Here is an 18,314-nt window from a genome sequence, read left to right on the forward strand (position 1 = left end):
ATTATTTAGTTGTAAAGCAATAAAAATATATAGATAAAAGAAAAGGTGAAAGAAAGAGATTAAAATATATCAATGATATAGAATTCGAATATTAAAGGTCTATGGTCATCTCAGAAAAGATAGTGTATTAAAGCATCCTTAAAAATAAAAAAGAATAATATATATATATATTATTTTTTTTTTATTTTTAATGTCAATAAATTAAGAGCTCTGAATCAAGAAAAACTGATAATATTGATTCACGAAAAAAGAAATGAATATTCTATTCTAAAAAATTTATAATTTTATATATTAATTTTTAGCTATGAGAAAGGCTCCATTGTCGAATTAAAACCTAACCATTAATCGAGAGGCGATGGGAACGACGAAACCTGCAAATACTTAAGACTTAAATTTTATTAAAAAAATCTTAAAGAAAACAAATCTTAATGATTTCTTAGGTGGGATGGCAGAAGAAACCTAAAAACAATCCATTTTTTAGGAGTTGTACCCTACATTAACATCTGAATTTCATTACATCTGAATTTGAGAATAAAAGAGTAAATATTCGCCCGCGAGAATTTTTCTTTTATTGAATTTTTTTATATTTTTGCCAATTCTAAGAATCGTATTGAAAACAAGATCTAAAAATTTCGAAGATTGTATGAAATCTCAAAAAATACCGAGATTTCGTTATTTACTAAACATATGACTATTTCTATTATTTTATCGATTAGATAGAATCTATATCCATATAGATATAGATATTTGAATTACTTCATTTGCGAGGAGCCGTATGAGGTGAAAATCTCATGTACGGTTCTGTAATAAAGATGGAATTAAAAACAACCATCAATTATAACCCCCAAAGAACCAGATTTCGTAAACAACATAGAGGAAGAATGAAGGGAATATCCTATCGAGGTAATAATATTTGCTTCGGAAGATATGCTCTTCAGGCACTTGAGCCAGCTTGGATAACGTCTAGACAAATAGAAGCGGGACGGCGGGCAATGTCAAGAAATGTTCGCCGAGGTGGACAAATATGGGTACGTATTTTTCCAGACAAACCGGTTACAGTAAGACCTACTGAAACACGTATGGGTTCAGGAAAAGGATTTCCCGAATATTGGGTAGCTGTTGTTAAACCTGGGAAAATACTTTATGAAATGGGTGGAGTACCAGAAAATATAGCAAGAAAGGCTATTTCAATAGCATCATCCAAAATGCCGATACGAACTCAATTCATTATTTCAGGATAATAAAAGAGAACCAAAGGAAATAGGTCTTTAGAATGAAAAGAAAAAAGGCAATAATAGGTTCCTTTTTTTTTGAACACAAAATATTTTTACTTCCTTTTTTAGATTGAAATAATAAAAAAATGATATGATTCAACCTCAAACTCATTTGAATGTAGCGGATAACAGCGGAGCACGTGAACTGATGTGTATTCGAATCCTAGGAGCTAGTAATCGACGATATGCTTATATTGGCGACATTGTTGTTGCTGTAATCAAACAAGCAGTACCAAATACGAACTTAGAAAAATCTGAAGTGATCAGAGCTGTAATTGTACGTACTTGTAAACAACTAAAACGTAGCAACGGTATAATAATTCAGTATGATGATAATGCTGCAGTTATAATTGATCAAGAAGGAAATCCAAAAGGAACTCGAATCTTTTGCGCAATCGCCCGGGAATTGAGACAGTTAAATTTCACTAAAATAGTTTCATTAGCACCTGAGGTATTATAAGAGGAAACCACGATATGGATATATTCTTTTTTTGTGAAATAGATAAATGTATATATTTTATCTCAAAAATATATCTTTTGTAATAATTATTATTTTGAAGAATTCGTACTTATAAGTTTTAGAAGTAGCCATTTTTCTTTATTTCAGATTTATACTTGAAAACCTAAACAATATCTATATCTATCTATATATAGATATGGGCGAACGACGGGAATTGAACCCGCGCATGGTGGATTCACAATCCACTGCCTTGATCCACTTGGCTACATCCGCCCTTATAGTAAAAATGATCTATATCTCAAATTCTACCTTTTCATTATCCTTTTTTTTCTAACAAAGGAAAAAAAAGATAAGGAATCATTAAATCAATCAAAAACGTATGTATAAATCTATAGAAATCTAAAAAAAAGATTACTAATCCAATATCCAATATAAAGGAGCAATATTAACAAAGTTGATATTGCTCCTTTATTTTTAAACAAAAACTCGTCTACTTTAAATTAAGATCAAAATTTTATCCATTAACAGATGGAGCTTCCATCGCAGCTAGATCTAGAGGGAAATTATGAGCATTACGTTCATGCATTACTTCCATACCAAGGTTAGCTCGGTTAATAATATCAGCCCAGGTATTTATTACACGACCTTGACTATCAACTACGGATTGGTTGAAATTAAAACCATTTAAGTTGAAAGCCATAGTGCTGATACCTAAAGCGGTAAACCAAATACCTACTACAGGCCAAGCAGCTAGGAAGAAATGTAAAGAACGAGAATTGTTGAAACTTGCATATTGGAAGATTAATCGGCCAAAATAACCATGAGCAGCTACAATATTATAAGTTTCTTCCTCTTGACCAAATCTGTAACCTTCATTAGCGGATTCATTTTCTGTGGTTTCCCTGATCAAACTAGAAGTTACCAAGGAACCATGCATAGCACTGAATAGGGAGCTGTCGAATACACCAGCTACACCTAACATGTGAAATGGATGCATAAGAATATTATGCTCAGCCTGAAATACAATCATAAAATTGAAAGTACCTGAAATTCCTAGAGGCATACCATCCGAAAAGCTTCCTTGACCAATAGGATAGATCAAGAAAACAGCAGTAGCGGCTGCAACAGGAGCTGAATATGCAACAGCAATCCAAGGACGCATACCCAGACGAAAACTAAGTTCCCACTCACGACCCATGTAGCAAGCTACACCAAGTAAGAAGTGTAGAACAATTAGTTCATAAGGACCGCCGTTGTATAACCACTCATCAACAGAAGCTGCTTCCCAGATCGGATAAAAATGCAAACCTATAGCCGTAGAAGTAGGAATAATCGCACCAGAAATGATATTGTTTCCATAAAGTAGAGATCCAGAAACAGGCTCACGAATACCATTAATATCTACTGGAGGGGCAGCGATAAAAGCGATAATAAATACAGAAGTTGCAGTCAATAAAGTAGGAATCATCAAAACACCAAACCATCCAATGTAAAGACGATTTTCGGTGCTGGTTATCCAATTACAGAAGCGACCCCATAGGCTTTCGCTCTCGCGTCTCTCTAAAATTGCAGTCATGGTAAAATCTTGGTTCATTTAATCATTAGGGACTCCCAAGCACAAAAATTCTCTATAATGCGAGAATTTGAGGACTTGTTATTCAACAGTATAACATGACTTATATACCAGTGTCAACCAATACTAATATCCATAGTATGTTCTTATTCATTAGTATGTTCTTATTCATTTCGGTTTATCCAAATTTACCTTGTTTATCCCATTTCATTGATTCATAAAAAAAGTTTATTTTCTATATATCATTCTATTTATAGAAATAGAGAATAGAAATATAGATATAATACAACATCGATCTACAAAAATGAGTTGCCCGGGACTTGAACCCGGAACTAGTCGGATGAAGTAGATAATTTATTCTTGAATAAAATTCAACAATAGAATAAAACAAGAAAAAATCCCTCCCCAAGCTGTGTTTGCAGTTTTCATTGCACACGGCTTTCCCTATGTATACATCTAAACCTTAATTACTTGCCTAGCAAAAGACTCTAAGAAAGTGAAATATAATATTTAATTCATTAACCCCGAATCTTGACTCTGACTACATGAGCATTTCAAAATCCTATATATAGATATAGAAGACTAAAAAAATGATTTTTTTATCCTCATTGAATAAAAAGAAGGAAGTTCGTTTTATCAATTTACACCGATTTAAAAAATAACATAACCTATTTTCAATTATAAATAATTGACGAAATCGTTTCTTAAAAGAATATCCAAATACCAAATACGACCTCTATAAAACCTACGCAAAGTAAAAGAAGTTCTTGGAAAAATCAAAGAAAAAAGATCTTCTTCTGTAAAAAATTCTTCCAATAATTTTTCTGAACTTAATTTTTTCAAATAAATGCGCACAGTACTTTTATGCTTACGAGCCAAAGTTTTTATACAAGAAAACCGAAGTATATATTTTATTTGATAGAAACTCTTTTTTTTTGCAGATCCATTGTAATAATGAGAAAAATTTCTGCATATGCACAAAAATCGGTCAATAATATCAAAATCAGATAAATTGGCCCAAACCGGCTTACTAATAGGATGACCCATTACATTACAAAATTTTGTTTTAGCCAATGATCTCATTAGAGGAATAATGGGAACTATTGTATCAAGTTTTTTTATAACAATTTTAATAAGAAATGAATTTTGCAACATTTGACTTCGTACTACTGAAAGATTTAGTGGAATACTTAAAAAATAGCCTAAAAAGTGAAATGAATACTGAGATAATTCGTTTATATAGATCGTTTCTAGTCCAGCCCAAATATCAAAATGACATTGCCATAAATATATAAAATAGTATTTCCATTTATTTATCAAAAAAGGAGTATTCTTTAAAACCAGAATTGATTTTCCTTGATATCTAACATAATGGATGAAAGTATCCTTAAAGAACAAGAATGTATATGAACAATTCTTAGTAGATACTTCTACAAGATGTTTTATTTTTTCATAGAAAAAAATTCGCTCAAAAAAAACGGGAAAATGTTTTAACTGTAACTGAGAGGATTTGTTACGTAGAAAAAGAAAGATAGATTCATATTCCCATACATATAAATTATATAGGAACGACATGCTACTTTTTCCAGTCATTCCTTTCTGGATCAGTCGTGGTTTTACAAGCTCTACCGATAGTATCGACGAACCCATTGCTTCATAGAAATGCGTAAAAAATAGAGTCGCTCTTAAAAGCCGAGTACTCTACCATTGAGTTAGCAACCCCATTACAATTTAAAAAATAAGGTGGATATTTATACCCAATCGCAATCAAAAAAATAAAATTACAAAATTGAATTGTCTAAAAAACTAAAAAAAGATATACCACCTATTTAAATACTATGTTCTTGAAATACTATGTTATAGTTATCCATTATTATTATATATATAAGACTTATATATATTGGTATATATAGATCTAATATTTTCGTATATATATTCGTGTTTACCTTTCAATTCACTTACTTATTCATTAACAAAGTTTTTCTTGTTTGTCTCGCAGAAAGAAAACCAATGAACCTACCATTTGATGAAGTAATAACGCCTATTTAACGTAAGTAAGGTGATCAATTTATTCACGATCGGATTATATTTATTTGATACAGTGTTGTCAATATTAGTATTGAAAAAAAAATACAATCGAATAAATACAATCGAATTAATAAGATTGAAAATCTTATTAATTCGATTATTAGTATTATGTTAGAATTACTTATAAGAAAAATTATTTAAATATATAAATATATATATATATATATATATATATATATCTTTTTTTATTCTAAAATGATATTCTAAACTAAAAAAACGTATAAAATTATAGAAATATAGAAATCAATAGGAAAATACAAATTTCATATAGAAATGGAACAACTTCCCTATTATGTGAAATTCACATCGAAAAAGGCAATAGCCAGTTTCCCTTATAAATTGTAATCACTTTTTTCGTAAAATATCGTCTACTTACTATGCTTCTATTCCAATACGAAAGATAGAAATCTGTTTAATAATTAAGTATCTTTGTATTCGGCTCAATCCTTCTTTTAAGAAAAGATTGTGCCGAGTTTAATTGCAATTAATCCAAAGTATCCATTGCTTCGAATTCAAATAGTATCCATTGCTTCGAATTCAAATTTGATCTCCTTCCATACTTCGCAAGCAGCAGCTAATTCAGGACTCCATTTGCTAGCCTCACGGATAATTTCATTACCTTCACGAGCAAGATCACGTCCTTCATTTCGAGCCTTCACACAGGCTTCAAGAGCTACTCGATTAGCTACAGCACCTGGTGCATTTCCCCAAGGGTGTCCTAAAGTTCCTCCGCCAAATTGAAGTACGGAATCATCTCCAAAGATTTCGGTCAGAGCAGGCATATGCCAAATGTGAATACCTCCCGAAGCAACAGGCAGAACACCTGGTAGAGAAACCCAATCCTGAGTGAAATAAATACCACGACTTCGATCTTTTTCAACAAAATCATCACGCAGTAAGTCAACAAAACCTAAAGTGATATCTCTTTCCCCTTCAAGTTTACCTACTACGGTACCGGAGTGAACATGATCTCCACCAGACAAACGTAATGCTTTAGCTAATACACGAAAGTGCATACCATGATTCTTTTGTCTGTCGATAACTGCATGCATTGCACGATGTATATGAAGAAGTAGACCATTATCTCGGCAATAATGAGCCAAGCTAGTATTTGCAGTGAATCCCCCTGTTAAATAATCATGCATTACGATAGGAACGCCTAATTCTCTGGCAAATACAGCTCTTTTCATCATTTCTTCGCATGTACCCGCAGTTGCATTCAAGTAATGCCCTTTGATTTCACCTGTTTCAGCCTGTGATTTAAAAATCGCTTCAGCACAAAATAAGAAACGGTCTCTCCAACACATAAATGGTTGGGAATTCACATTTTCATCATCTTTGGTAAAATCAAGTCCCCCACGAAGACATTCATAAACAGCTCTACCATAATTCTTAGCGGATAACCCCAATTTAGGTTTAATAGTACATCCTAATAGGGGACGACCATACTTGTTCAATTTATCTCTCTCAACTTGGATGCCGTGAGGCGGACCTTGGAAAGTTTTAATATAAGCGGTTGGGATTCGCAAATCCTCCAGACGTAGAGCACGCAGTGCCTTGAACCCAAATACATTACCGACAATAGAAGTAAACATGTTAGTAACAGAACCTTCTTCAAAAAGGTCTAAAGGATAAGCTACGTAAGCAATATATTGATTTTCTTCCCCAGCAACAGGTTCGATGTGATAGCATCGTCCTTTGTAACGATCAAGACTGGTAAGCCCATCGGTCCACACAGTTGTCCATGTACCAGTAGAAGATTCGGCGGCTACCGCAGCACCTGCTTCTTCAGGTGGAAGTCCAGGTTGAGGAGTTACTCGAAATGCTGCCAAGATATCAGTATCTTTGGTTTCATACTCAGGAGTATAATAATTCAATTTATAATCTTTAACACCAGCTTTGAACCCAACACTTGCTTTAGTCTCTGTTTGTGGTGACATAAATCCCTCCCTACAACTCTTGAATTAAGAAAAAGAAATTATTAATATGAGTTTCAAACTTTCATTTTTACTAATAAATAAAGAATTTCAAAGAATTTCATCTTTTTTTTTAGTTTTATCTTTTCTCCTACCTTCAGAAAAGGGAATAAAGCATTGGCATTAACGCCCTAATTCTAATTTTCTGAAAGGTAACTATCTCGATTTTATATATCATATACAAAAATATATGATAGATTCATTTCTATAGAATCTTGGTAAAAGTTTTTTCTTTCTTATCTTATAAGTTCTTATAAGTAAAGAGAAAATACTTTCTATCTTTGGGATTTGATACTACACCGCTGCTCAAAATACCAGGGGATCCTTTTTATTACATAAGTGGATTCCTGACTTCTTTATTTATCATGAGATAAGGAAGCAGTTTTTATTATATCGATTGAAAACCGTGTTAATTGATCCTTACGATGCTTCCTTTATCAATTAGATCTTTTATCCATAGAAAAAGAGGGTATCTAGACATATCGATTTCTTCATATTTTTACTTCTATGAAGTTTCTTTGCTACAACTGATAAAAATCGTTGTTTTGAACGATATATATATGTAGAAAGCCTTTCTTATTTATAATTATTTATATTTCTATATTTCTTATATTAAAATTTGTGGATTTGCTTGTTCTTTTCTTTTTTCTTTCTATAGTGGAGATAGTCGCACGTAATGACAGATCACGACCATATTATTAAAAGCTTAGGGTAAAAATGGGTTTCGTTCGAGCGCCCAAAAATAATATTCCAAAGCTTTAGTATGTTCTCCGTTACTTGTGTGAATAAGGCCTATGTTATAAAGTATATAACTTCGATCATAGGGATCAATTTCCAGTCGCATAGCCTCATAATAATTCTGTAAAGCTTCTGCATAATTTCCTTCAGATTGAGCTGACATCCGTTACGGTCGTCATTCGGTTCAAAGAATCTCCGCTCCAGAACTGTACGTGAGATTTTCATCTCATACGGCTCCCCCTTATGTGTGTAATGAGAAAAATCCATCAAATCAAAAAATATTCCAGTATTCTCATTCTCAACTGAACAGAGCTAGTGTTTTTACAATAAATCTCTAGCCAACCTTCCTGTCAAAAATTATTTCTTAACATTAAGTATGTAGGTACTTGATAAAAAAAATAAGAACTTCAACAATTTCTTTGTCCTCTACGCTGCTTAATTTCCTGGAATTAGTCACCTCAATAATCTTCGATGGTTCTATGGGTATCCAAAATATGAACGAGATGGATATTTATTGTCCCAACCATTCCTGTTAGTCCCAATCTCGATAAGCCATGGATATAGATAGATACAAAGTTTTCGTGTCCTTGATTCCCAAGCGTAGTGCTTCTTTCCCAATGTTGCCTATCAGTACTAGTAATTTAGGGTTGACCTAACCCCATAAGTATAGGTATAACCTTTCGCTTAATACTAGAAACCTAAAATTCAAGCATATAAGGCTTCATTAATCGAGGATACACGACAGAAGGAATTAATCCTTTTATTTACAAATTTCACCTTCAACACGCGTGGGGTTTTTCCATTCCATTTTTTTTGACCGAAATCGGTCAAAAAAAATGGAATCAAATCACACCATCTCTGTAATAAGTGAATGCCCTTTTTTCTCCTGAAGTTGTCGGAATTATTCGTAATAAGATATTGGCTACAATTGAAAAGGTCTTATCAATAAAATTTTCATTTATCCGAGATCTAGGCATAGGTAGAAATCCATTCTATAATTTAATTAATCATGGTGTGAGAAATCAATCCCACAAATAAAGGAATTGTATAATTATAATACAGTGCGAAATAACATAAAAATGAACTCATCAATCAAATTTGTTTATCCTAAGACCTTGTAGGAGGTTTTTTTTTAATTTTACTTTGTATTTTTATAGTTTGAATAGGTTTTATGCATTTATGAAAAATAGGATTGATTCACTATTCAACATTCAACCGGTTTCTGGGCATCATTATATAGGAGAGATGGCCGAGTGGTTCAAGGCGTAGCATTGGAACTGCTATGTAGGCTTTTTGTTTACCGGGGGTTCGAATCCCTCTCTTTCCGAATCTTTACCAAATTCATCAATATTACTCATCCCAATGCATACCATTATTTCATATTTCAAATTTGTTTGTTGATATGGACAACTTTATATTCCTCATTTTTCGGTAATACAAAAAATAGTGGATAACGGGTGGGCAAGGAATAAAAATTTTCGCATATCCATGTCTATGATATATGAATAGCAGAAAATCCTTGTAAAAAAAACTCTTGTTATTTTAGTTAAGTTTAAGTTTGACGAGAATAATATTCTACAACCAGTAATTCATTTATTTTCAAACCAACCCATTTATTATCTATTATTTGATTAATTAAACCTTTATATTGGAAAGGGTGAACAGTCAAATGATTTGGCAATTTCTCATGGGGGGCTGAATCAAAATAATTTTGAATAAGAGTTTTAGATTTTTGTTCATCCTTTGCTGTAATAATATCTTGAGGTTTACAACGATAACTTGGTATATCCACTATACGACCATTAACTAAAACATGTCTATGGTTTATAAATTGGCGGGCTTGAGGAATAGTCGCAGCCATACCCAATCGAAAAAGTATGTTATCCAAGCGCATTTCAAGTAGTTGTAATAAAACCTGACCCGTTGATCCTTTAGCTTTTCCGGAGATACGAACATATTTAAGCAATTGTCGTTCTGTAAGACCATAATGCAAACGCAATTTTTGTTTTTCTTCTAAACGAATACGATATTGAGATTTTTTACTGAAGCGCAATTGATTTCGAAATTCGTTTTTGACTGTTGGCCTTTTACTAGTAAGTCCTGGTAAATATCCTAGACGACGTATTTTTTTGAAACGAGGTCCTCTGTAACGTGACATAAAAACTCCTTTTTTAAAATGAAAAATCTTGTAAATCGAAATGAAAACTAAACGAAATGAAAAATATTATAGAATTCTAAATGAAGCGAAATCTACTAAAGTTTTATAGTACAAAGAAGAATTAGATGAATTTTATCAATATCCGAATTTATTGTATATAAAAGAATACAAAAAAGTAGGTTAATTTCTTGATTTCTTCCGCAGAGATCGAACTCTCCCAATTTTTTATTTCTAAAAAAGATATTATCAATTATGTAAAAAACAAATAGAGAAAAGCCGGTTATCGGATTCGAACCGATGACCATTGCATTACAAATGCGATGCTCTAACCTCTAAGCTAAACCGACTAATGTAAACGAAATATACATATGCAGAAGAATTGAATGGGATCTTAGTTATCAATTTTTAGTTATTTATAACAAAATTCAAATTAATACAAACATAAAAAATAGAGAAAGAAAATATAGAAAATCAAACCCAATTTTTATTATTTCTATTATTTATTTTATCTGATAACATAAAGTGCAAGATAATAATTAATATTATATTAATATAATTTATTTAATATAATTTATTTCGATCTACTATTCTAGATATATATTATTAAATTGATTTCTTTCAAAAAGATTATTTATTAGTACTTAAAGTAAATTTGAATAAATATAAATTTTAGTAAATATTTATTAAGGAATTCCATATTTCTAAGTAAATGTATAATTCTATATTATATTCAATTAAAAGAATGGTTTTTTTTAGCCACTAGATTCGTTTTAGTTATATAAATTGTATATGAATAAATGGATTGTTTATTTTCTTTTGTTTTTTAAGCAAAAAAAAAAAAAGAATCGACCATTCGAGTATTCTAAATTGTATGAAAAAAGAAGATAAGTAGGTACATAGAAGATAAGTAGATATGTGGTCTATATCTGTGTATATTGAATTGTTAATATATAGATATTAGAATTAGTTCTGATTCAAACAAATAAAGGTATCCAATATAGATGAAATAAAATCTATAAAATTGGAGAAAGGGTTTTTTAATATTTAATAAAATAATATGTATTTAATGAATTCAAAAGTTCCCGCATAATTCTCATAATAGAAATGAAAAAAAAAGCATTCTATTATAATCAGATTCAAATAAAAAAAAAGATGGGGATATGGCGAAATTGGTAGACACTACGGACTTAATTGGATTGAGTTTTGGAATGGAAACTTACCAAGTAATAATTTTCAAATTCAGAGAAACCCTGGAATACACAATGGGCAATCCTGAGCCAAATCCTGTTTTCTGAAAACAAATAAAAATTCAGAAAGTGATAATAAAAAAGGGATAGGTGCAGAGACTCTATGGAAGCTGTTCTAACAAACGAAATTGACGACTTTTTTTATTGCATTAGTAAAAGAATCCTTTCACCAAAATTACAGGAATGGATCAAAGATAAACATTTAGAAACATATATATATACTGAAATACTCTTTCAATTTGTTACTTTTTATTTTATTATTGAAGATCTATTTGTGATAAAAATATTCACAAATGAAAAATGTGAATCAAATCAATTCGAAGTTGAAGAAAAGATGGAATATTTATTGATGAAATTATTCACTTCATCATAATCGGCTAAAACCCTTGAAGAACTGATAAATCAGATGAGAATAAAGATAGAGTCCTATTCTACATGTCAATACCGACAACAATGAAATTGAAAGTAAGAGGAAAATCCGTCGACTTAAGAAATCATGAGGGTTCAAGTCCCTCTATCCCCAAAAATACTTTTTCATTTTCTAATTTTTTTCCTATATCCTCTCTATCTTGAAGTCCTTATTTATGTGTTTTATTCGATTTATTATTTCCTAACGAAATTGGAATTTTTATTTTCATCAATTTCCTATCTATCATAATTTTCTTATCTATCATAATGACAAGGGACGAGTTTTGGAATAGATATAAATATATATGTGAAACACATAGAATTTTTTTTAATCAGAAATGTATAAATTAATATCTTATTTTTTAGCAAGGAATTTTCATATGCGTAATTAACGATTAACAATAAAAAATAATTATTACTGCGGAAACTCACTTACAAACTTTTTTTTACTTAGTTGATATAGATTCATTAACATAGATTTTAAAAATCTTTTAAAATCAAAGTATTAAGCTTCAAGAATGGTCGGGATAACTCAGTTGGTAGAGCAGAGGACTGAAAATCCTCGTGTCACCAGTTCAAATCTGGTTCCTGACACAAGATTCATTTGTATGAGTATCTATCCCCCATATTCATTAAAATGAATATGGGGGATAGATACTCATACAAATTTGTGTTCTTCTAGATTCTGATACATAACATATTTCTTTGATCTATTTAGGTATCTGTAGATATACTTTTCCTAGATGATTAAAGAATAGATGCAATTTTTTATTAGGTATATTCGCTTATCTATAGTATCTATATATATATAGATATAGATATATAGATAATGAATTCTTTATCTATTTTTTTCCTTTTTTTTCTGCGATACAAAAAAAGGTTTCTATTTCCATAATATTCGAGTGGTTTAATTAGTTGGTTAAAAGACCTAAAAGTCAAAGTTCTGGGGTGGAGTGAGAATATTAAGAATTCATCTGAGAAGGATTACCAAAATAGAATCGAGCCCTTTTCTTTGTGTTTTTTTTTTCGTGGCCGTATAATTGATGGTGATGTGCACGTTATATAGTTTATTATAAAGATAAAGAATTAGTTGATTATAAAGATAAAGAATTTTTGCAGTTCATCCTATTTCTTTTATTGGCTTGGCTGATAAGAACTCAGTATTGTTTTTGTTTTAGAATCTTAAGAAACTCCTATCCTATTTTAAACCCTATAATTATTCATTCTATTATTTCTGAATTTTGTGATTTCTCACATAATAATATCTGAATGCAACTTCCATTACTCTGCCTGATTTAATGTCAATCAATTATTTTGTCTGATCTATAACAGAATGTACTTATATTCTTCGACTGGGGTTGTAGAAGTTTGGATTAGTTTATTATTTTTATCATTTAGTGAGCATCTTGTATTTCATAAATTTTGGAGCGATATAATCTTTACGCAAAGGCCATCCTATCCAATTTTCAGGCATTAAAATACGTCTTAGACGCGGATGACTATCATAAGAGATTCCCAACATATCATAAGATTCCTTTTCTTGAAAATCCGCACTTTTCCAAACCCAAAAAATCGAAGGAATTCTAGGATTTTTTTTGATACAAATATTTTTATGCATACCTCTTCGGGTTGATTTATACCATACTCTATTCTTGTAAAATGATATACACTAGCTAAGAGTCCTCCGGGTGCTACATCATAGGCACATTGAGAACGTAGATAATTGTAACCATATACATATAAAATGACAACAATGGAATGCCAATCCTCGGGCTTTATTTGTAAAGTCTCTATTCCTAGGTAATCGAAACCCAAGGATCTATGAATTAGTCCATGTTTGACTAGCCAAGAAGACAAACGACCTTGCATTTTTTGCTTCTCCTAAATTTTTTTTATGAGTTTGGTATTAGTATTTTCTATTACGATGAAATTTTTAAAATACGATGAAATTTTTAAAAAAGGAATTTCTTTTTATTATTGTACTTTAAAAAAATGTGTCAGACGATATCTCTGAAGTAGATGGCGGTTGATAGAAAAATTCTTGACCATAATTGCCAGTATAAGTACTGTATCCAACATGAAACTTATGGTTGGTAGTAAAACATATATTCTCTCGTTGAAAACTCATTGGATCTTCATATATTTCTCGAGATATTTTCTTATGAAGTTTTGTTATAGCATCTATAATGGCCTCCGGTTTAGGTGGACAGCCCGGCAAATATACATCTACAGGAATTAGCTTATCTACGCCTCGATAAGTACTATAAGAATCGGTACTAAACATCCCCCCCGTAATTGTACAGGCTCCCATAGCAATAACATATTTAGGTTCGGGCATTTGTTCATATAATCGAACTAAAGAAGGGGCCATTTCATAGTTATAGTGCCTACTGTTAAAATTAGGTCCGCCTGCCTAGGACTCATCGTGGTACTAGTCCATAACGATCAAAATCGAATCGTGATCCTATTAATGAAGCAAATTCAATGAAGCAACAACTCGTACCATAAAGAAGCGGCCATAAACTGGATAATCTTGACCAATTTGAAAAATCATTTAATGTCGTTGAAATAACTGAATTTTGGGTTGTTTGATCAAGTAAGGGAAACTCAATGGAATTCATAATTATCTCAATATTTTTTTTTCTAATTGTCTAAATAGTCAAGAATTAAGACCATTCTAATGCCCCCTTTCGCCATGCATAAACTGAACCAACAATTAGGATAAGCACAAATAAGAAAGCTTCTAAAAATACGGATACCCCTAATACATCGAAACTCATTGCCCATGGATAAAGAAAAATTGTTTCAACATCAAAAACAACAAAAATGAGAGCAAACATATAATAACGGATTCGAAATTGTAACCAAGCATCGCCTATTGGTTCTATTCCGGATTCATAACTAGAAAGTTTTTCCGGCCCCTTGCTAATGGGGGCTAAAATTCCAGAAATTAGAAATGCCAAAATAGGAATCAAACTTGATATTATTAGAAATGCCCAAAAAATATCATATTCGTAAGAAGAAACATAAAAGTACTCCTCTGAATGTAGAAAATATACCAAATTCATTTTCATTTTTAGTCTAAAGTCTCCATTTTTTTAGACTAGCTGAATATACTAATATTAATATTATTCTATCGAATATGAATATGTTTGAATAGAAAGTTACAAATTGTTTTTTTTTAGTAATAGTCTTAGTAATGAGATCTATTCGATCAAAAATAGTATTAATATTATTAGTATCTGTAGGAATATTAGGGCTATACGGACTCGAACCGTAGACCTTCTCGGTAAAACAGATCAAACTAATTATTATCTAAATGATTTAAATTGTTTTCAAAACCCAACATGCATTTTTTTTTTGCATTGAGCTTTTTCATTAACTGATAAAAATATTAGTTAGTCCACCATCTTTTTTTTTTTACAGTAAAGAATAAAGAGATGATTCCCTATGCTCTTCTTTTTTATTTGTATAACAATCAAAGAGCACTACCAAAGTGTTTCAAAGAAGGATTATCTTGACGTAGGTCTGCTTCTGGCCTAGATCAACTTAAGTTAAATGGACTCTTTATCCACCTACTAAAATTAAAATAGAAGATAAGAAATGACACTTCATACACCTTAAAGTTCATAAAATAGGAAGAAAAGATAATCTTTTTTAGGTCCCTATACCCTTTATGTTTAGCATTGATGAGAAATGGGTATTCACCTTATCAATATCTCAAATCAATTATGGATTTGATTTTATGGCTAAACCCTTTGTCAGGCTAGTGTTCTCTTGTTTTGTTCCTTAAAATGGAGTAAGACACCGATTTCTTACTATAAGATAAACTTTTTTAATTACAAGATGAACTCCTCTGAAAAAAAGCATTGGCGCTCGTGTAAATGAGGTGCTCTACCTAACTGAGCTACAGCCCTTGTGTTTTTGATACATATTTTATCATAGTATGAAGATAATTGCTTGTCAAGATGAATATTACATGATCGAATCCCTTGAACGGGTGTTGGTATTGCTTATCAGTAATTTTACATTTATAATCAATTAATCTGATAGATGGGTACTCTTTTTTTTTTTTTTGAGGAGGAGTCCTAAATTACCTACTTAACTAAGTGGTTAGAGTATTGCTTTCATACGGCGGGAGTCATTGGTTCAAATCCAATAGTAGGTAAGGTATAGTTCTAACTTATTAGATACCTTTGACTGTGGTATCTAATAAGCTTTTCTACTTACTTTTTTCTTCTGACTGTTTCTTTTTTTCTTTTTATTGTTTTCGGATATTGGGACGCATCAATTTCAACTTGTTATGAAATAACATTGATAGCCTCTACTCGTGTTCTAGCTCGTCTAAGAGCTAGATTTGCCTCAATTGTTTGTCTCTTGCCTTCAGCCTTATTCAAATTAGTTTCTGCTATTTCAAGAGTTTGCTGTGCTTCTTGTGGATCAATGTCACTACCCTTTTCCGCATCATTTACTAAAACAGTTATCTCATTATTATTTATTCTAGCAAACCCCCCCATCAGAGCCATTGTTAACCATTGGTCTTTAAGACGTATTCTCAAAATACCTATATCGACAGCTGAGGCAATAGGCGCATGATTAGGTAATACTCCAATTTGTCCGCTATTAGTAGGTAAAATGATTTCCTTCACTTCTGAATCCCAAACAATTCGATTGGGGGTCAATACACAAAGATTTAAAGTCATTTCTTCAAATTGCTCTCCGTTTCTAAGTTCGTAGCCTTCGTAGTAGCTTCATCGATATTACCTACCAAATAAAAGGCTTGTTCAGGAAGACCGTCTAATTCTCCAGAAAGAATCAAATTAAACCCTCTAATTGTTTCTAATAGACCAACATATTTTCCAGCCGAACCGGTAAAAACTTCTGCTACGAAAAAAAGTTGTGATAAGAAACGCTCAATTTTTCGTGCTCTTGCTACGGTTAAGCGATCTTCTTCGGATAATTCGTCCAAGCCAAGGATAGCTATAATGTCTTGAAGTTCTTTGTAACGTTGTAAAGTTTGTTTAACTCGTTGCGCAGTCTCATAATGTTCTTCACCAACGATTCGAGGTTGGAGCATAGTTGAGGTTGAATCTAAAGGATCTACTGCTGGATAGATACCTTTGGCGGCTAATCCTCTTGATAGTACAGTAGTAGCATCTAAATGTGCAAATGTCGTAGCAGGAGCAGGGTCAGTTAAATCGTCGGCAGGTACATAAACTGCTTGAATAGAAGTAATGGACCCTTCTTTGGTAGAAGTGATTCTTTCATGTAAAGAACCCATTTCAGTACTAAGAGTGGGTTGATAACCCACAGCAGAGGGCATTCGACCCAATAAGGCAGATACTTCAGATCCTGCTTGAACGAAGCGGAAGATATTGTCGATAAATAGAAGTACATCTTGCTCATTGACATCTCGAAAATATTCCGCCATAGTTAGGGCAGTTAAACCAACTCTCATACGAGCTCCGGGTGGTTCATTCATTTGACCATATACTAAAGCTACTTTGGATTCTTGATAACGCTGTCGTTGACGCGATCAAATTAATACTACTTATCTATAACAACTTCAGTATTGTTGAGAAAGTAGTCAACAAAATAGTAAGGGTAAAGTAACCCAAAGTCGTCTCCCAACGAACACGGAATTGATTTTTAACAAGTTAGTTCTTATAAAACTATACAAGAGTTAGTCAAATAAAATTATAAAAATATGAAGGATAAAGATAAGAAGATAAAATAAGATATAAACAATAGTAAAGAAAATAGATTGATTCCATTGCTTTTTCAAAATAGATTCATCATCGGTTATCTAAAGATTATTGCTCAATTAATTATTGTTGTAGATTTGCAAATTAATCAATGTAAAGTCTCAATTAATTTGTTGGCGTTCTCACTTTTAACCAAAGTACAGTCTCAATTAAAAGTGAGAACTTTTAGATTATCCATAGTAAATTCAATCAAAGTACAGTCTCAATCAAATTTTACTATGCCTAATCATGTCTATTCTTTTATCTCCTCACCAAATAAAAAGCTTAATTAATCAAAGTAAAGTCTCGATTAATTTTCATTAGAGTAAATACCTTTAACCAAAGTAAAGTCTCAATTATTGGTAAAAACTAATTTAATAATGTGAAAGTTTCTAAATAAAATCAAAGTAAAGTCTCAATTTAATTTAAAAACCCTTGAACTCATATGATCAACATGCATATAGATTTAAAATCATTACTTGTTACGTGATTCAAAGATAAAAGACATAGATGAATTAAAACCTCAACAATAATAAAAAGAACAAAGAAATTATTTCATTCTAACCTTAGAATCCATAATGAAATTACAATGGAATCAACCCAAGAAGTTTAGCAATCCATGGAATACAAAAGAAGAATAAAGGAAGA

General features: G+C 31.5%; 2 non-coding genes across 2 annotated transcripts; one reads left to right on the forward strand and one right to left on the reverse strand.

The window, feature by feature from the left end:
- Positions 1 to 10,541: 10,541 nt before the first annotated feature.
- On the reverse strand, positions 10,542 to 10,614 carry TRNAT-UGU. Its single transcript has one exon. It is a non-coding gene; the product is annotated as a tRNA-Thr (tRNA).
- A 1,829-nt stretch (positions 10,615 to 12,443) lies between these two features.
- TRNAF-GAA lies at positions 12,444 to 12,516 on the forward strand. The gene has a single exon. It is a non-coding gene; the product is annotated as a tRNA-Phe (tRNA).
- Positions 12,517 to 18,314: the final 5,798 nt, after the last annotated feature.

Source organism: Vigna unguiculata, unplaced genomic scaffold, assembly GCF_004118075.2.
Source record: "Vigna unguiculata cultivar IT97K-499-35 unplaced genomic scaffold, ASM411807v1 contig_149, whole genome shotgun sequence".
NCBI classification, from domain to species: domain Eukaryota; kingdom Viridiplantae; phylum Streptophyta; class Magnoliopsida; order Fabales; family Fabaceae; genus Vigna; species Vigna unguiculata.